Here is a 17,485-nt window from a genome sequence, read left to right on the forward strand (position 1 = left end):
GCTACCAGCCTGTTCGGGAGGACTTTTGGGTCGAGATTTCTGGATAACTACCAGAAGTCTTTGACCTGACTGTGCTACCGATCGGCTTTACCGGTTCGAGAAAGGTTGTCAAGGCATGGTATTGACACCTCCTCCTTGTGTCCAAGGTGCGGGCGTGCCAGTGAAACGGTTACACACGCCTTCGTAAACTGTGAGGAGTTTAGGGAGTTGATGGCCTTTGCCGAACAGCTGATGTCGGATGCAGAAGGAGTACAGCTCTCGTCCGAGTCCATGATAAAGATCGTACTACCTTCCTCTTTCACCAAAGAAAAGGTAGCTTTTCTCTGCATAGTAACCATACTGAAAGATGTGGTATGAAAGACACGAGCGGAAGGAATCATGACAGGTCAATTCATCTCTGGACGTGGGCTGGTGAATTACTTCATCGCCCATCTTTCCAGCAAGATCCATCTGGAGAGGGGGAGCCTACCGCAAAGTGTATTCGGTAAAAGATGGATGGAAGTTGAGTATGCAAAGTGCTGTGCTTGCACGGTTGGTCCACGTGCCATGGAATGGAAAGTAATCACTTAAAAGGGTTAGTCTACTAACCCAGATAGAATAATGTAATACACATCATGTATATTTTATTTAATCCCTCTTTTTCATATCATTTTATTCTCGTGTGTTAACCCATCCGTTATTAATTTGTGTAATGGGTGCGGTTGACCCTTATATGTTCTTTGTTTATCCCCTCTATCTAAATCTTTATAGGAAAAATAAAGAAATCCTTTCGACTTGAGACCTTTTAAGGCTAGTCACTGACCACAGTGCTACTCAGCCATGTTTCAGTATCAGCGACGACAGACGACAGCCAGCAGAATGTTTTCTATCTCCGCCGCCGTCGTCATCACCATCATCGTACTTCAACCTTACGTCGTCCCCACCATCGCCGCCATTCCACCGTCAACAACACCGACCAAGTTTACTCACGCTGTTAGTGTGAATCCCTTCAACAAGTATAACATATTTCTTTACTACCCACAAGGGGCTAAACGCAGAGAGGACAAACAAGGATAGACGAACGGATTAAGTCAATTATATCGACCCTAGTGCGTAACTGGTACTTATTTAATCGACCCCGAAAGGATGAAAGGCAAAGTCAACCTCGGCGGAATTTGAACTCAGTACGTAACGCAGACGAAATACCTATTTCTTTATTACCCACAAGGGGCGAAAGACAGAGGGGACAAACAAGGACATAGGTATTAAGTCGATTACATCGACCCCAGTGCGTAACTGGTACTTAATTTATCGACCCTGAAAGGATGAAAGGCAAAGTCGACCTCGGCGGAATTTGAACTCAGAACGTAACGACAGGCGAAATACCGCAAAGCATTTCGCCCGGCATGCTAACGATTCTGCCAGCTCGCCGTCCATCAGCTCGACGTTGAGGCTCCAACCGCTGCATATTCGCCCAACCGGTCTCCGCCTCCATCTTAACTCAATATGCTGAGAAATTATCTTATGCTCTGTATTTCTGTTGTATGTGCATACACCTTTTGTCTGTACCTTCTGTCACACACACGAACACACAGACACAAACACATGTCGCATGCTCACATACACAACACTTTCACTTTGTACCATGTAAATAAAGCTATCTCTTCTCTCTCAAACAGTGGAAAGGTTTGTTGTCCATTCATTATATCTTTTGGCACTGTATTCATATGTCATGTATCTGGCTTCACTTATTTTGTTAGGGGCGACCGTGCGGCGTACTAAAGGAGACCTATGTCGCCAACTCCTTACGTACGGTCGTATTAACCCTACACATACATTAAAGTAAAACATTATCTGCATTAGTATTCACATATAGTTACTTCTCTCCTCACACAAGCTGTTCTGTGCACACACACACACACACACACCCTACCATATGTAGAGTTAAATAGATGTTATTAAACTCTTTGATACACGTTCTGTCACTCATATCACATTGTGATACGAGAATGACACCAGCTGTTCCGGCTGACTTGGTCAGGGGAATTTGTAAATCTTTTAGTGCACACATGTCTATATACACGTGCATACACACATACATACACTCAGGCACATTGACATATACTCGTACACATGTATATGTATACACATGCATACTTAGAATAGTAAATTTTAAACTAGTAATTTAAGATAAAAACAGGAAGGATAGATAAAGACAAATATATAAAGGAAAAAGAAAGGGATAAAAGAAGGGACATGTAAAAAGGGAGTAAATACCATTTTCCTTACCTGCTTCGTCTACAGTCACCACCATGACAGATAGTTAGTGGCTGTCCATTCCTTAGGTGCATCCTTCTCAACTTACTGTTATCATTAACATGGCTATCTTCATTTTACTTCTCTATCATTTATGTTGTTCATATTTTTACTGCTGTTGCTATCATTATTATTAGTATTATAATTACGTGTCACTCCGTCGGTTACGACGACGTGGGTTCCAGTTGATCTGATCAATGGAACAGCCTGCTCGTGAAATTAACGTGCAAGTGGCTGAGTACTCCACAGACACGTGTACCCTTAACGTAGTTCTCGGGGAGATTCAGCGTGACAAGCCCGGCCCTTTGAAATACAGGTATAACAGAAACAGGAAGAAAGAGTGAAAGTTGTGGTGAAAGAGTACACCAGGGTTCGCCTCCACGGCTCGTGGAGCTTTAGGTGTTTTCGCTCAATAAATACAACGTCCGGTCTGGGAATCGAAACCGCGATCCCACGACCGCGAGTCCGCTGCCCTAATTACTGGGCCATTGCGCCTACACAGTATTATAATTATTAAGGTAGTGAGCTGGTAGAATTATTAGTACTCTGGGCTTAAATGCTTCCCGACATTTTGTCTGTCTTTACTTTCTGAGTTCAAATTCTGCTGAGGTCAACTTTGCCTTTTTGAGGTTGATAAAATAAGTATCAGTCAAGTACCGGGATTGGTGTGATTGACTGGCCCCATCCCCCCAAATTTCAGGCCTTGTGTCTACAGTAGAAAAGATCGTTATTATTAGACATTTATAGTTCTACAACATCATCATTTTCTTATTCTTTTTATTACTATAAAAATAAGAACACATGCGGTCGTATCGTATAGGGAATACAATCGCACGCGATCCCATTCTTAATGATATGTTACAGACCATATAATACATGCAGCGGCATTAGAACACAAGTGGAATGACAACAAGATTTCTTTGAGATATATACATTATTTATTTTACATATTTTACAATCCTGTTGGTTGGAAGTTTGTAAGTGTTAGCATGTTTTTGTGTCTGTGTGTTCGTGAGGCATAAGAGGTACTGACCAGAGAAATAACAATGGAATTTGGTTCACAGTTCATGTTGTTGGTATCAGCCTAGCAACAGTTAGTAGCAGATGGCTTAAGGTAGTTCTTAGAAGAACTAGAACTCAAGACAGATAATTGATTTACCGTTTATGAGGTACACGGAGGGTAAGAGTTCCATATCAAGATGTTGCGTCTCGTAGTTGAGATTAATTGAATCACTTGTTGTGTTTTATCTTTCTCTTGATATGAATATACTTCCAGATATATTAACTGTAGCCGTTTTTCCCGTGGTGATATTTTCACCTAACCGCTATAGTTGAATCTGTAGTTGTTTTGTGTACAAATTAAACCTTAGTAGATAGAGACGATGTTTGGCGATGAGTTGTGTCTGTCGCTTGGTTTTTGCTGCGTCTTCATTATATATTCTGCTTGGTTATTTTTCTCTAGTTATAGATATCCTGTAACCGTTCTTTTCGTGGTGATATTTTCACACTAACAGTATGAGAGGTATCTGTAACATCTTGTATTAATGGTGGTCGCCTGCCTTTCGAACTGGAACATGGTCGAGTATGCTCTGTGTGGTCAGAGGTTCGCCCTGAGAAGGACTTGAACCAAAGACGAACTCTGTGGTCAGAGGTTTAGCTCTGAAAAGAACTAAAAACCTAAGACGAATATTTGTCTGAAAACACTTCTTTTATAAGGTTTATGTGACTCAAAACTAACTTCAGAAATGGAAAGCTGTGATTGGCTGCTTGGAACAAAGGCGCGAAAATAAGCGGAGGCAAATCGCGTCACGTGACAACCAGCGGTGCGAACGTAGTAGAGACCACGTGTCAGCCAATCGAATTAGTGTTTACAACAATGTTAAACTAGCCGAAGATGTTTGTAATCTCGAACGAGATTATTCTTAATACTCTTCTCAAACAGTGAAGATAGCAATGAGGGAACGATATTGCTACATTACTATACTCACTGGATCATTATTGTTTTAATACCAGTGAAGGAGAGGTTTTACTCGTCATTAGCCCACCTTACCACTTCTGAATTTTCTTCTCTTTCTTCTTGTCTCACAATTTTATTTTTATCGTTCTTTTGACTTCTTGTTTCCTTCCAATATAAGTAAAATACAACACTAGGCAGATGCACGAAATAGGAGCACGCCTTTTGATGTAAGACTCTAGTGTTGGAAACTGCAAATATTATGTAATTTTTCACATGGAACTTTCAAGTGCCATTGCGCTTAAAACAGAGTGGTACAGAAACAATTATAGCTGGCCATTAAAGATATGTTAAACTTTTTCTTTGTCCTCTTATTTGGATTATGTTTTACTTTTTACTGGAGCCGCACAGTGGTTTTACTGAATACCTGAATTTTCTGCATCAGAATAATTTCTATCTTATTCAAAATTACTATTCAAGAGTGTAGTTAGCCTTAAGGCTGGGTTGAGTGCTGCATTGGAAATATCATATCGTTCTATCCTTCCAGGTACTTGTGTGTGTGTGTGTGTGTGTGTGTGCGTGCGTGCGTGCGTGTGTGTGTGTGGTGCAAAAATAATAAATAGCAAGAAGACAAGGTGAAAAAAAATAGTCTATTACGACGCAAAATTAGGAAATGTCTTATTTCTTGAGCATATCTTCTGCAGATTACATTTTGGACGCACGACCTGCATTATGGTTTCACCATAAAGAGCCCCAGTTTTCGTCCAACCGAATAGTGAGCGATGCGTCTCGACTTACGCATGTAATCGGTTCCCTATCGCCAGAAATCATGAACGTGGTCCATAATCTCATTATGGTACCACCCGGTTCTGTGTCATATGACACTTTCAAAGCCACTCTAATCAATAGAACTTCAGAGTCCCAACAAAAGTGACTCAACCGGCTCCTTGCAGCTTCTTGGAGATGAGATCCACCCCGAAAAGATTGTAGGAATATACGACCGTACGTAAGGAGTTGGTGACAAATGTCTCCTTTTGAACGCCGCACGGTCGCTCCTAACAAAATAAGAAGCCAAATACATGATATGAAATACAGTGCCAAAAGAATAATTGAAGGACAACAAACCGTTCTACTGTTTGAGAGGAAAGAAGTTTTTATTTACAAGGTGTACAAAGATAGAGTGTGTGTGTGTGCTAGCGACGTGTAATGACTGTGTCTGAATACGTGCGACAAGTATTTGTGTCTGTGTGTTCGTGTGTGCGACAGATACAAATAAGGTGAATTCGTATAACAGAAATACAGAATACAGAGCAGAAGATAAGTTCTCAGCATATTGAGTTAAGATGGAAATAGTTTACCAGTTACACAATAGTTAGAGTTCTATAAAAAGATGCTAGCTGTCAGTTGGCAGAGGCCGGTTATTACACGTGTAGAAGTTGTGGCCTCAATGCCATGCACGAGTCTATTGATATAGTAAGTTCTTTCAGGTAGACTGTTTTGCCTCAGTGAATATTTAAACAAATAGCGTGGAGTTAAACCTGGTCGGTGTGTAGATGTGTACATGTTAAAGTCGACGGATATGGAGACGACGATGGTGATGATGGCGGTGGGGAGGGAAAGCGTCCTGTCTGTTGCAGGTGTACAATAGCATCTTCATAGCTAGAGCAGTAGCATGGTTGGCTGGCTGGTCGTCTGTCCCTGGAACTGGAACATGGCCGAGTAGCTCTGTGGTCAGTGACTAGACCTTAAAGGGTCTGAAGTCGAAAGGATTTCTTTATTTTTCCTATAAAGGTTTAGATAAAGGGGACAAACAAAGAACATATAAGGGTCAACCGCGCCCATTACACAAATTAAAAACGGATGGGTTTATATACGAGAATAAAATGATATGAAAACGAGGGATTAAATAAAATATACATGATGTGTATTACATTATTCTATCTGGGTTAGTAGACTAACCCGCCGGTTGGTTTCCTTTTAAGTGATTACTTTCCATTCCCTTGCATGTGGACCAACCGTGCAAGCACAGCACTTTGCATACTCAACTTCCATCCATCTTTTACCGAATACACTTTGTGGTAGGCTCCCCCTCTCCAGACGGATCTTGCTGGAAAGATGGGCGATGAAGTAATTCACCAGCCCACGTCCGGAGATGAATTGACCTGTCGTGATTCCTTCCGCTGGTGTCTTCCATACCACATCTTTCAGTATGGTTACTATGCAGAGAAAAGCTACCTTCTTTTCTTTGGTGAAAGAGGAAGGTAGTACGATCTTTATCATGGACTCGGACGAGAGCCGTACTCCTTCTGCATCCGACATCAGCTGTTCGGCAAAGGCCATCAACTCCCTAAACTCCTCACAGTTTACGAAGTCGTGCGTAACCGTTTCACTGGCACGCCCGCACCTTGGACACAAGGAAGAGGTGTCAAGCCATGCCTTGACAACCTTTCTCGAACCGGTAAAGCCGATCGGTAGCACAGTCAGGTCAAAGATTTCTGGTAGTTATCCAGAAATCTCGACCCAAAAGTCCTCCTGAACAGGCTGGCTAGCTGCCCTTTATCGAAGCCTAGAGTCTCCCCCAAACCGCTATAAAAATCCACTGTGGTAACCCTGCTGTCAGCTTTGCTCACTCGAGAGAGGAGGGAAAGTGCTTGTCTGCACTCCTCCCGCCATTCCCCCAACTTGGGTCTCCGCGTGATCCATGCACCTAAGTCCACAAGTGACTTTACCTTTGGGAATACCAGCTCGGCGTGCGATGACCACACCTGCTCACCATCAAGGTGGCACCGGAGATGTCTTAGCCTCAGCGCGTACCTGCGCATCCCCAGCCCACCCTATAACGGTTTCTGGCAACAGATGGAACGCCTTACAAGTGGAGTTCCACTTCCCCACAAAAAGTGGAAAAGTATCCTCTCCAACTTGGTCAGTCACAAACCGGGGCAAGGCACGACAGTTAGGCGGTAGGTTATTACAGATGCCCTGAACACCTGCGCAACCTCCGCCCTTCCCAACAAGGATAACTTCCTCCCAGACCACTTATGGGCTATGGATGTCACCTTTCCCGCCACCTCACTCCAGTTCTTCTCCACCTGGAGGTCCGGTCCGAACCAGACCCCGAGCATTTTAACCGGGCCCTCCGTTCAGCGCCCAACGATGCTGTTGGGAGGCATCGACTTGCCCCGCCAGGTGCCGAGTTGCAAGCCGACTGATTTTTCCTGGTTAATTTTAGTCTCCTGCCACCGTCTCGTATCCTTTGATGGCGTCTTTTCGCGAGGTAGCTGCCCTTCATCAGTTACGGTGATGGTGACGTCATCCGCATACGCCGACACGTTTCTTGTATAACTCAGATCACATGGGTCCACCCCGTGTCTCTCAGCTTCTGCTGCAGTGGCTCAAGCGCCAATACATACAGTAGCGGAGACAGGGGACAGCCCTGGCGAACCGAACACTCGATCGCGAAGTGGTTCGATATTGCCATATATGGCTTTAATCCAGCCTCGGAAGGTCGGGCCAGATCCGGCCGCCCGGAAGACCGCCGCCAGATATTCGTGGTCAACCCTATCGAACGCCTTACACTGGTCCAATTTCACCAGTGCCCCACCGTTGCAATGCATTTTACCCACCCGCTCTATGGTGTAGCGAATGAGGTGAAGGTTGTCTTGTATCGTCCTTCCTGCGATGGCACATGTCTGTGCTTCTCCCACCAGGTCGCCCACGACAGCCCTAACTCTCTCGCAAGCATCTTGGCGAGAATCTTTAACTCTGTGTTTAACAGAGTTATGGGCCTAAAATTATTGACGTTATCCATCTTGCTCGGGTCCTTCCTGATCAGTGTCACCACTCCTCGGCGTACAGCTTTGAGAATCCTCCCATTCTGCTGCCAATTCGTGTACATACTGGCCAGTACGTTCTCGAACAAGCCTGGCATGCTACTATAAAATTCGTAAGGAAGACCATCCAGACCCGACGACATATCCCCGGCGCACCCGGACAGTACCTCGCTGTAATCCTTGGCCGTGATTGGTCCTTCGCAGCACTCAGCATCACGGGCCGCCGGCCAGAAAACGCCGTAAGGCATCTCCATGGCCCAACGTCCCGCTCCTCCCGAACAACGCGGTAAAGTGCTTGTGAAAGGCCTTCCATATCTCCTCTTGTCCTTGGATCTCCTGTCCGGACTCATCTGCCAAAGACCAAATCGTAGCGTCGATGCCACGTCGGGTTTCTTCCGAGCGAGTCATCTGGCAACATTGATACCTTCACGGCCCATTGCACGTATCCTAGCGCTGACTCTGCATCCCTCGTGCTTGGCATTGAGATGTCGGTCCAAAGCCGTTCTCGCCGCCAACACTTGTGATACAGGGCCCGATCTCAGTGCCTCTTCTAATGTCTTAACTAAATCCCTTTCTACTCTAGTCTGCTCTAGACTTAACTGCTTGCTAAATCTAATTAACTCAATCCGAAATGCTCTTTTGAAGGCACTCCAACACCGGTTGTTAATCACCGCGCCGGTTAGTGCCCTCTTAACTAATACCTTAATCTCCCTACGGTATGCCTCACAATCCAATAGTGTCTTGTTTAACTTCCAATAGCCAGATCCCTGTCTATGTACCTTATCTATATGCACCCCACACGTCACTAATTTGTGATCCATGTAGGGTACATAGGTAAATTGTGGACAAGTAAAACTAGACTTATTTCTAATACTTACCACTATCCTGTCTATATAATACCTGATCAATCCGTCGTTTCTTGCCCAAGTCCACATTGGAACGCCCGGATGATCAAGTCTATATCGATCTGCCAGCCTGAATCGCTTCATCAGATCGATGACGCATGAGTTACATTTTATATCTTTCGAGCCACCGCTATCCGAGCGTGCATCTAGTGTAGCGTTAAAGTCGCCTACCACAACTACTGTCCTGGATGTCACCAGAAAGTTCTCCAGGCGTCGAAAGAAGTCAACCCGTTTGCCTGCATTCCCAGGCGCGTAGATGCCAACCAGCCTGAAGGCCTTATCACTGTACGTTAGATCCAGAACGACCGACTCGCCTTCCGAATCCACGAAGATTGTACGTTCTGCAGAGCCAGGCTTTTCCGGATCAAGACTGCCACCCCTCTACTCCCTCCCTCCTGGCTAGGAGAAATTATTTTCTCGTAGTCGTTCAGGAGAGTCGAGAAGGCCTGCAGCTTGCCCAACCTGGTCTCTGTAGCAACCATCACATCTATTCTGTGTGACCTGAGGTCGTCGAGGAGGCAAGCTTGCTTCCTCTTCGAGCCCAGGCCACGAACATTCAAACATGCGATCCTTAACACGGTCATCCTATGTCATGCGGGAAAAGGAAAGACACTTACCATTCCTTTGTATTATTTTATCTTTCAAGGGGAATGGTTATCAAAACATTTGAGATCATTTCCCGGCTTTCGTCCTTTTGTTTCAGGGCGGGTTCATCCGGTAGGTCAAACACTTTTTTAAAATCTTTTAGTGCCCCGATATGGTTAGGATGTAGTTTTGTTAAGTCAAAAAATAAAGTTTTAGGAATCTTTGCTATGGTCATAGGGCAGTTTTTATAATTGTTAATGTATATCGATGTATCTCGATGGGGTCTAATGACCCCATTTAGATAGACGTTTTTAGTTTTGTATGCCACTGTCACCAAGTCTTTGTTCTGGGGGATATCTATAAGTATATCTATGAATGATTGTCTTTTTTCATTTTTTTTCTTTCCGGTTTTGGTACCTTTGTTTTCGGGGCCTGTGTCTTTGTTGGAGAATCTGCATTCTTTGTTATTTTCCTAGAGACTGTATGAAACCCTTCGTTTGTATCCTGCATACTTGTTTCTTGTTCACTGTCCATAATCTGTTCGTGTGTTGGCTGGTGAGAGGTGGTCGCTCCCTCGTTGATTGCCTCTTTGGCCGGGAGTATCTTCTCTTGGGTAGGTACCCTCCTAGTAACGGCCTCCGTGGCCGGGAGTGCATCCTCTTTGGTTTTAGCTGAGGTTGTTTTTTTGTTTTGCCTCCTCCTTGTTCACGAGTAACACCTCTTTTCCGAGAGGATTTTTGCCTGTTTTAGTTATAAGGCTCCCCTCATGGGGGTCGGCTTCCTTGGAGATGGTAGTGGTGGGCTGGTTCATTTCTTTTTTGTTTTCTGGACATTTGTTTTTTAAGTGCCCTTTTTTCCCGCATTTATAACAACATAGCTTCCTGTCCTCTACATTGATGGAGGTATTTATATCGTCCATGACAATTACCTCAGATAGTTCTTCGAGGTCATTTGTGGTAGCTTGGACCAGGATCTCGAGGGTCTGGCCTCGCCAATTTTGTGGTCCGTCTCTTGTTATTTCGTTTATTTTTATTTTATCTTCTCTCTTATACAACAGCGTGGCCAGAATCCATCCCACCTCCATCTCAGGAGGGATATTTTTAATTTTAATTCGGGACGTCCCTCACCCCAGATATAGGGGCAACAACAAAATATTGCCACTTTGCAAGGTTCGAGTCGAATATTCTCTTGCACGTTCCGTTGACTCGAACCTTGCTTCTATTGTGGCGAATTTATTACCTCTTGTTAGATAATTTATTTCTTTTAATGTCGCACCAAGACATCTCTCTATAGTGCTCTCTTCCAGGTGTTCAAATCTTTTACTTTCCGCGTTACAATCTTTATATATTATGGCTCTCTCCCTGATCCCGCTCTTGAGCTCTTTGGGTGGTGCTACCTCGATACGCCACCACTTTCGCTCATCAATCCGAAGAACGTTTGGACCTCCTCCACTTCTACGCCTATCTGCTGGCGACCGCCAACGGCTGCAGCGAAATTCACCCCTTGGCTTCCCTCCATTGAAGACATTCGAACACGACCCTTCCCGCAAAAACGGCGACTTCCCAAACAGAGACACAGTTCAATTTTTACACAAAAAAGTTCCTTCCCCCAAAGAGGGGGCCACAGTTTACAATATTCAACCAAATGCAATGCAACAACGCCTCCCCCACGGGAAACCAACAAACGTGACAACAACAGTAATAATAATAACAAACCTCACGGTCAAACAAGAAGCAGCACTCTGCAGACGCGTGTGAGGGCTGAAGTCGAAAAACCGAGAATAGTGAAAATCTAGCCTATTTAAGGGGTTTAGATGGCTCAAATCAAGCAGGCCTATCCGAAGACCGTGATTGGCTGGCTTTACACAATGGTGCAAAATAAGTAGGGAGACAGAACGCGCTAGATGCCAACCAATCAGATCAGTGGACACAACAGGATCAAACTAGCCAAAGATGTTTGTAATCTCAAACGAGATCATTCTTAGTGTGTCTCTCAAACAGTGAGGATATCAGATACGCTACAAGATTTTTAAGCAGCTTTTTCTCCAGCGCCTGCCCTCCAACAGGCAGGTGATCCTCGCTTCCACCACTTCCATTGAGGAACTGGCGGAGCTGGCTGACAAAATAACCGACGTACCACATAGATATTTAATGGTATCGACGGTGACACCAATTGTTCGCCCTACAAATCCTTTACTTTCCGCGACCAGTTCTTCCGAAATTTCGGACTTGCGCACATCGATGACACAGCAGGTAGCGCAGATACAGATACAGACCATATCGCTTGGTACACTGCATCGAAGCAACAATCGATTTGGTAGACGGTCCCGAAGCCCGAGTTCCACGCGCAACTCGCATGAAACATGTTGGTACCACCGAAAGTTCGGAACGCGAGCGCAGAAATGCACGATCCCATGCTCGTTTTCAGCATCCAGTTCGGGAAACGTGTTTTTCGTTTGCGATCGTGTAACAGGCACGCGTTTCCTTGTTGACTCCGGCGCGGAAGTCAGCATAATCCCTGTTTCCAGCACTTCAGGCAAAAGAAGAGAGACACCAGTCTGTTTTCAGGCAGTTAACCTACAGTTAACCTGTAGCGTGGCTCGGTGATATCCTCACTGTTTTGAGAGATATATTAGAAATGATCTCGAGTTAGATAGCAACCATCGGCTATTTGGACCCTGTTGTGTCCACTGCTCTAATTGGTTGGCATTGGCGCAGTTTGTCTCTTGACTTATTTCGCGCCAATGTGTAAACCAACCAATCACAACCTTCCGATAAGGTCCCGTGACACTGTTTGAGCCACCTAAACCCTTTAAAAAGGCTATAACGACAAACTATTATTTGTCTTTGGTTCTAGTCCTTCTCAGGACTAACCTCTGACCACAGAGCGACTCTACCATGTTCCAACGACGACCAGACCAGCTAGTTTCAGCGACCCAGCCATGTTCCTGCTCCAGCAGCGCCGACGCCATAATCTCAGCCGTCGCCATCACCACCGTTGACTTCAACGATGCGTACACAGCAACTCGCTCAGGTTAAAACTCCACGCTGTTGTGAATACTCACCAAGGTGAACAGCTCAGTCAGCCTGCGAGATCTTCAGTACCAATGTAACCTGGCACAGCATTGAAGCCACAACCACTACACAACATGTATTCAACCGGCATTCAGCACTTGTAGCCCCAACATCCTGTTACAGAACGAACTGCTATTATGTACCTTACTACGAACTGGTAAATTAACTCCATCTTGTCCAAAATATCCTGACTCATTCTATGCTCTGTATTGTATTCTGTCTCACTTGCATACACCTTGTTTGTACTTCTGTCGCACACAGGAACACACAGACACAAACATTTGTTGCACGCACCGTTGTTATACTTACAACGGACACATAGACACACATGTGCACGCACTCAGACACTACACTCTACTAGCATCCATACACATTCTTATTGTACACATCTGTAAAATAAAGTCATCTTTCTCTCGAACAGTAGAACGGTTGTGTGGCCTTTCTTATTCCTTTTGGCACTTATTCATTTATACCATGTATTTGGCTTATTTTGTTAGAGACGACCGTGCGGCGTTTAAAAGGAGACATTTCTGTCACTAACTCCTTTACGTACGGTCGTTTTACTACAGTCTCAAACGCTGAACTTAGGACTACGCCGCCCCTTCCAGTGGGTATTTGTCATAGCTAAACTGCCGGCCCCTATCTTAGGAGCCGATTTCCTGCATCATTTCGGTCTTCTGGTAGACATTAAACACAGAAGACTTGTCAACAGAACCACACAGCTCACTGTCCGCGGTATAGTCGCTCGTATGGCCACAGTCAACCCAAATATTTTGCTAACATCGACAACTCGTCACAGTGCTATCCTGAAAGAATATCCGAACGTCGTTCGACCAGTATTCCATAGTCAGCCGATCAAACATGAAGTCACCCAACACAAGATCAACGGTCCGCCTGTTGCTGCACGACCCCGAAGGTTACCACCAGATCGTCTCAAGGCCGTCAAGCAAGAATTCCAGCATATGCCCGGCCTTGGAATCATCCACCCGTCCAACAGCAACTGGTCCTCGCCAATACACTGAGTTCCAAAAAAAAAAAAAATCCTCAACCGATTGGCGAGTTTGCGGTGATTATCGATCGCTGAATAACTACACTGTAAGTGGTGCATATCTTGTCCTCCATCTCCAAGACTTTTCTAGCTCGCATTATGTCAAAGATTGACCTCATACGAGCATACAACCAAACACAGCAGTCACGACATCCTTCGGAATGTTTGAATTTGTAGAGAACCGTGCGTAAAGGAGTTAGTGACAAAAATGTCTCCTTTTAAACACCACACGGTCGCCCTTACAAAGAAAAAAGCCAAATAAATGGTATAAAGGAATTAGTGTCAAAAGGAATAAGTAAGATAAACACAACAGTTCTACTGCTTGGGAGAAAGATAGACTTTATTTACAGATGTGTGCATGGGTGATAGCAGAGTGTTTGTCTGAATGTGTGCGACAAGTATGTCTGTATGTCCGTTGTAAGTACTAACAACGGTACGTGCAACAAGTGTTTGTGTCTGTGTGTCCGTGTGTGTTATAAGAATGAGACGGGCGAATGTTGTGCACGTATCGGCGTTGGAGAAGACGGCATCAAAGTGAAGTCGACGATGGTGATGGCGGAGAAGGGCGACGTTGCGGTAATGGAAAACGTCTTGCTTGATGGTGTATGTTGGTGTCGTCGCGGGAACTGGTTGGTCTGGTCATCGCTGGAACTGGCTGCTCTGTGGTGGTCAATGATCGAAAACCAAAGACGAGAAATAGTGATTTGTTGGCGCCTTTTAAAGCAGATGGTGGGCTCCAGTGAAAACCCAAAAATACTGTCATGGGACCTTATCTGAAGGCCGTGATTGGTTGGTTTACACACTGGCGCGAAATAAAACTGCACCAAAACCAACCAATCAGAGTAGCGGACCCAACTGAGCCTAATCAGCCGAAAGATAGCTGCTATCTATCACGACATCATTTCTAATGATCTCTCTCAAACAGTGAGGATATTATCGAGCTACGCTACAAATTCCTGCGTATGCGTTTCGGTTTACGCATTTACACACAAGCTTGCGCGCACGTTTGCCTCACTTACTTGGAGACATGTGATTGCAAACAGAATATATTTATGTAACGTTACAAGCTTTCCTTCAATTAACTTTATCTGTTAACGCATTACCTCCAGTAATAAATGTTATGACTTATTACAAACGTCTCGCGAATTTCCATTTTCTTGTTGTTACGTAGAAGATGGTGACCCCTCTGTAGTGACCCTATAGCGGTGCGCGCTCGCACACCGTCCATTTGTATTTCGCGCGTGTTGGTGCCTTTACCAAGGCACAGAAAGGAAGGGCCCTCTCGCGCATGCGCGAACCACCGGAAGCACGACCCGCTTGCCTATCGTGGTAGTTAGTGAGGCAAGGGGGTCGTAGAACGTTTGACCACTAGCAGCAGTCATCGGGGACTTGGGACCCAGCGATTGAAGGTGGCGGTCACGATATATTTTCTCTCCGGTTGATAGCAGCAGTCGGCCGAATGCCTTTAACCAAATTGTTGCCGACCACATTCAACTTCCCTGTTCGACGCCATCTTGACCCCTTTCTGGTTTAGCGGCTGGACATTGTAAATATTACAATCGATTGACTTTCAGCCTTGCGCGCCCAGAACCAAGGACATCAGATAACACACTTATTGTTATTGTTACCAAGAAAGAGAATAAAGTAGTTATATGTATATTTTACGTCTGCGTCTTGTTGTTTCTGACTGGTAGAATGTCTGGATTATTAAAGCAACGGCGAGTGAGTGATTGCTTTCTTGTACCCCGAAAGTACAAGACAAGATATTCACACACACACATCAAGCTCGTTACACCTTTCTCTCATACTCATTAAATTATAGTGTGTCATTTAATCGATATTACCACAATAAAACGGTAACCCTGACATCACTATACCATTTCTTACAATTTCACTCTTGTCCATTGCTGTTACATCGGTTAACGTGTGACGAAGTCAGCAACTCTTTGACCACTTCTGGTCTGGAGCCTATAAAACATGTGGCTTCCCTCCCAAACAAGATTTTTGATTCCCCTGTGGTGAAGCTAGCTTTTTCATTCAACTTCACGATTGTCCATTGCAGCGACTTCCATTCCTTTGTGGCTGTAACCTATAAAACACATGGTTTTCCTCCCGAAGCCGCTTTCTTGATTTGGTATCTGACACCATCATATCACGGCGCATAATGTCCAGCCGATAAGCTAAGAAACTCTCTTGTTTTTTAATCGTTAATTCATTCTCTTCATCTATTTAACTTGTATTACTAATATGCAAAACAATCCTCACATAAATTAACTCGTAAGATTAATGCCGAGCTAGCCTGTACTCCTATTTCATCATTGTTTAGTTTTATCTAAACTGTATTAGTAACATGCTAAAAGTTCTTGAGATTTTCGGTTCCCTTGTGATGAAGCTAGCTATTTCCTTCAATTTTTGTATTACTAACATGCAAAACAATCCTGAGTTAAATTAACTTCGTAAGCTTAATGGAAGCTAGCCTGTAGTCCTATTTCATCGTTGTTTACTTTCGTCTTAATTCTATTATTAACTTGCTAAACGTTCTTGTGATAAAGCTAGCCATTTCCTTCAATTTTGGGCGGATGTATAGAACATGGACCGCACCCGCTTTCGGTTACTTTCATACGGTGGCAATTTCATACGACACCGTTACGGAAAATCCCATTTTCCGTAGCGGTGTCGTATGAAATTGTCACCCATAATTATAACCCTAGTATCGATCTATTGCATTTCAATCTATTTTAGGGTTGGGGTTAGGGGTGGGGGAAGGGTATTTTTTTTTCTTCGCAAATGTAAATAAACCCAATCTGTTTCTTAAACGAGAGACATATTCATACAGCACGGAATGTTTTCACCCCAAATAGAGGTCAGCGATTGGTTAAAATTGCCGAAATGCTCGAAATTAAAGTCGAAATATGTTACAACATATAGAATTTTCTCAATAAAGCCAAGAAAAAATGATGTTTTATAAACACATTCTACCAGTATACGAAGTTTAAAAGTGTTTAGTTAACTAGAAATTGTGTTGAAAACTGCCGTTCAAAAGGAAAAGATCCGTTTTTTGGGCGAAATACATAGAAAAATACGGAAATTATGATTCTGAAAAACGGATGGGGGTGTTTATTTATGTATTTATTTATTTTTGAACAAATGAAATTTTACAAAAGTTTTTTTTCATTATATTTTCATTATTTTTTTCTGTATTTTTTTACGTATTTCGCCAAAAAAAAATTCTAAATTAAACTGAAAAATTGGGGAATGGGGTGGATTAAAATATTGAATTGCCGATCTTTTAGCACATTCGGAATCTCCGCAGACGAATAAGTGGGTTATAAAGAATAAGAGTGCCAGTAAAGAATAAACAGAAAAACACAACCGTTCTACAGCTTGAGAGAGAGGAGATTTTATTTACAAATGTGTGTACAATAATAAGAGCGAGTGTGAGCGCTAGCAGAGTGTGGTGTCTGAGTGAGTTTGTGTCTGTGTGTGCGACAGAAGTACAAACAAGTTGTACTCATGTGAAACAGAATACAATACAGAGCACAGAATGAATGTCCAGACACAAGATGAAGATAAATACCAGTTCATACAGGTACACAATAGCAGTCCGTTCTGTGTCAATGAAATTGGGGCAAAGAGGAGAGTAGTTACTACGCGTGTAAAAGTTGGGCTTCGATCCATTTGCCAGGTTACATTGGTATAGAAGATCTCGCCGGTAGTGTTTTGCTGTTAACCTTGGTGTGTATACACGAACAGCATGTAAGCTAAACTTGAGCGAGTTGCTGTGTACGTATCGT

Source organism: Octopus sinensis, linkage group LG12 (genome assembly GCF_006345805.1).
Source record: "Octopus sinensis linkage group LG12, ASM634580v1, whole genome shotgun sequence".
Lineage (NCBI taxonomy): Eukaryota > Metazoa > Mollusca > Cephalopoda > Octopoda > Octopodidae > Octopus > Octopus sinensis.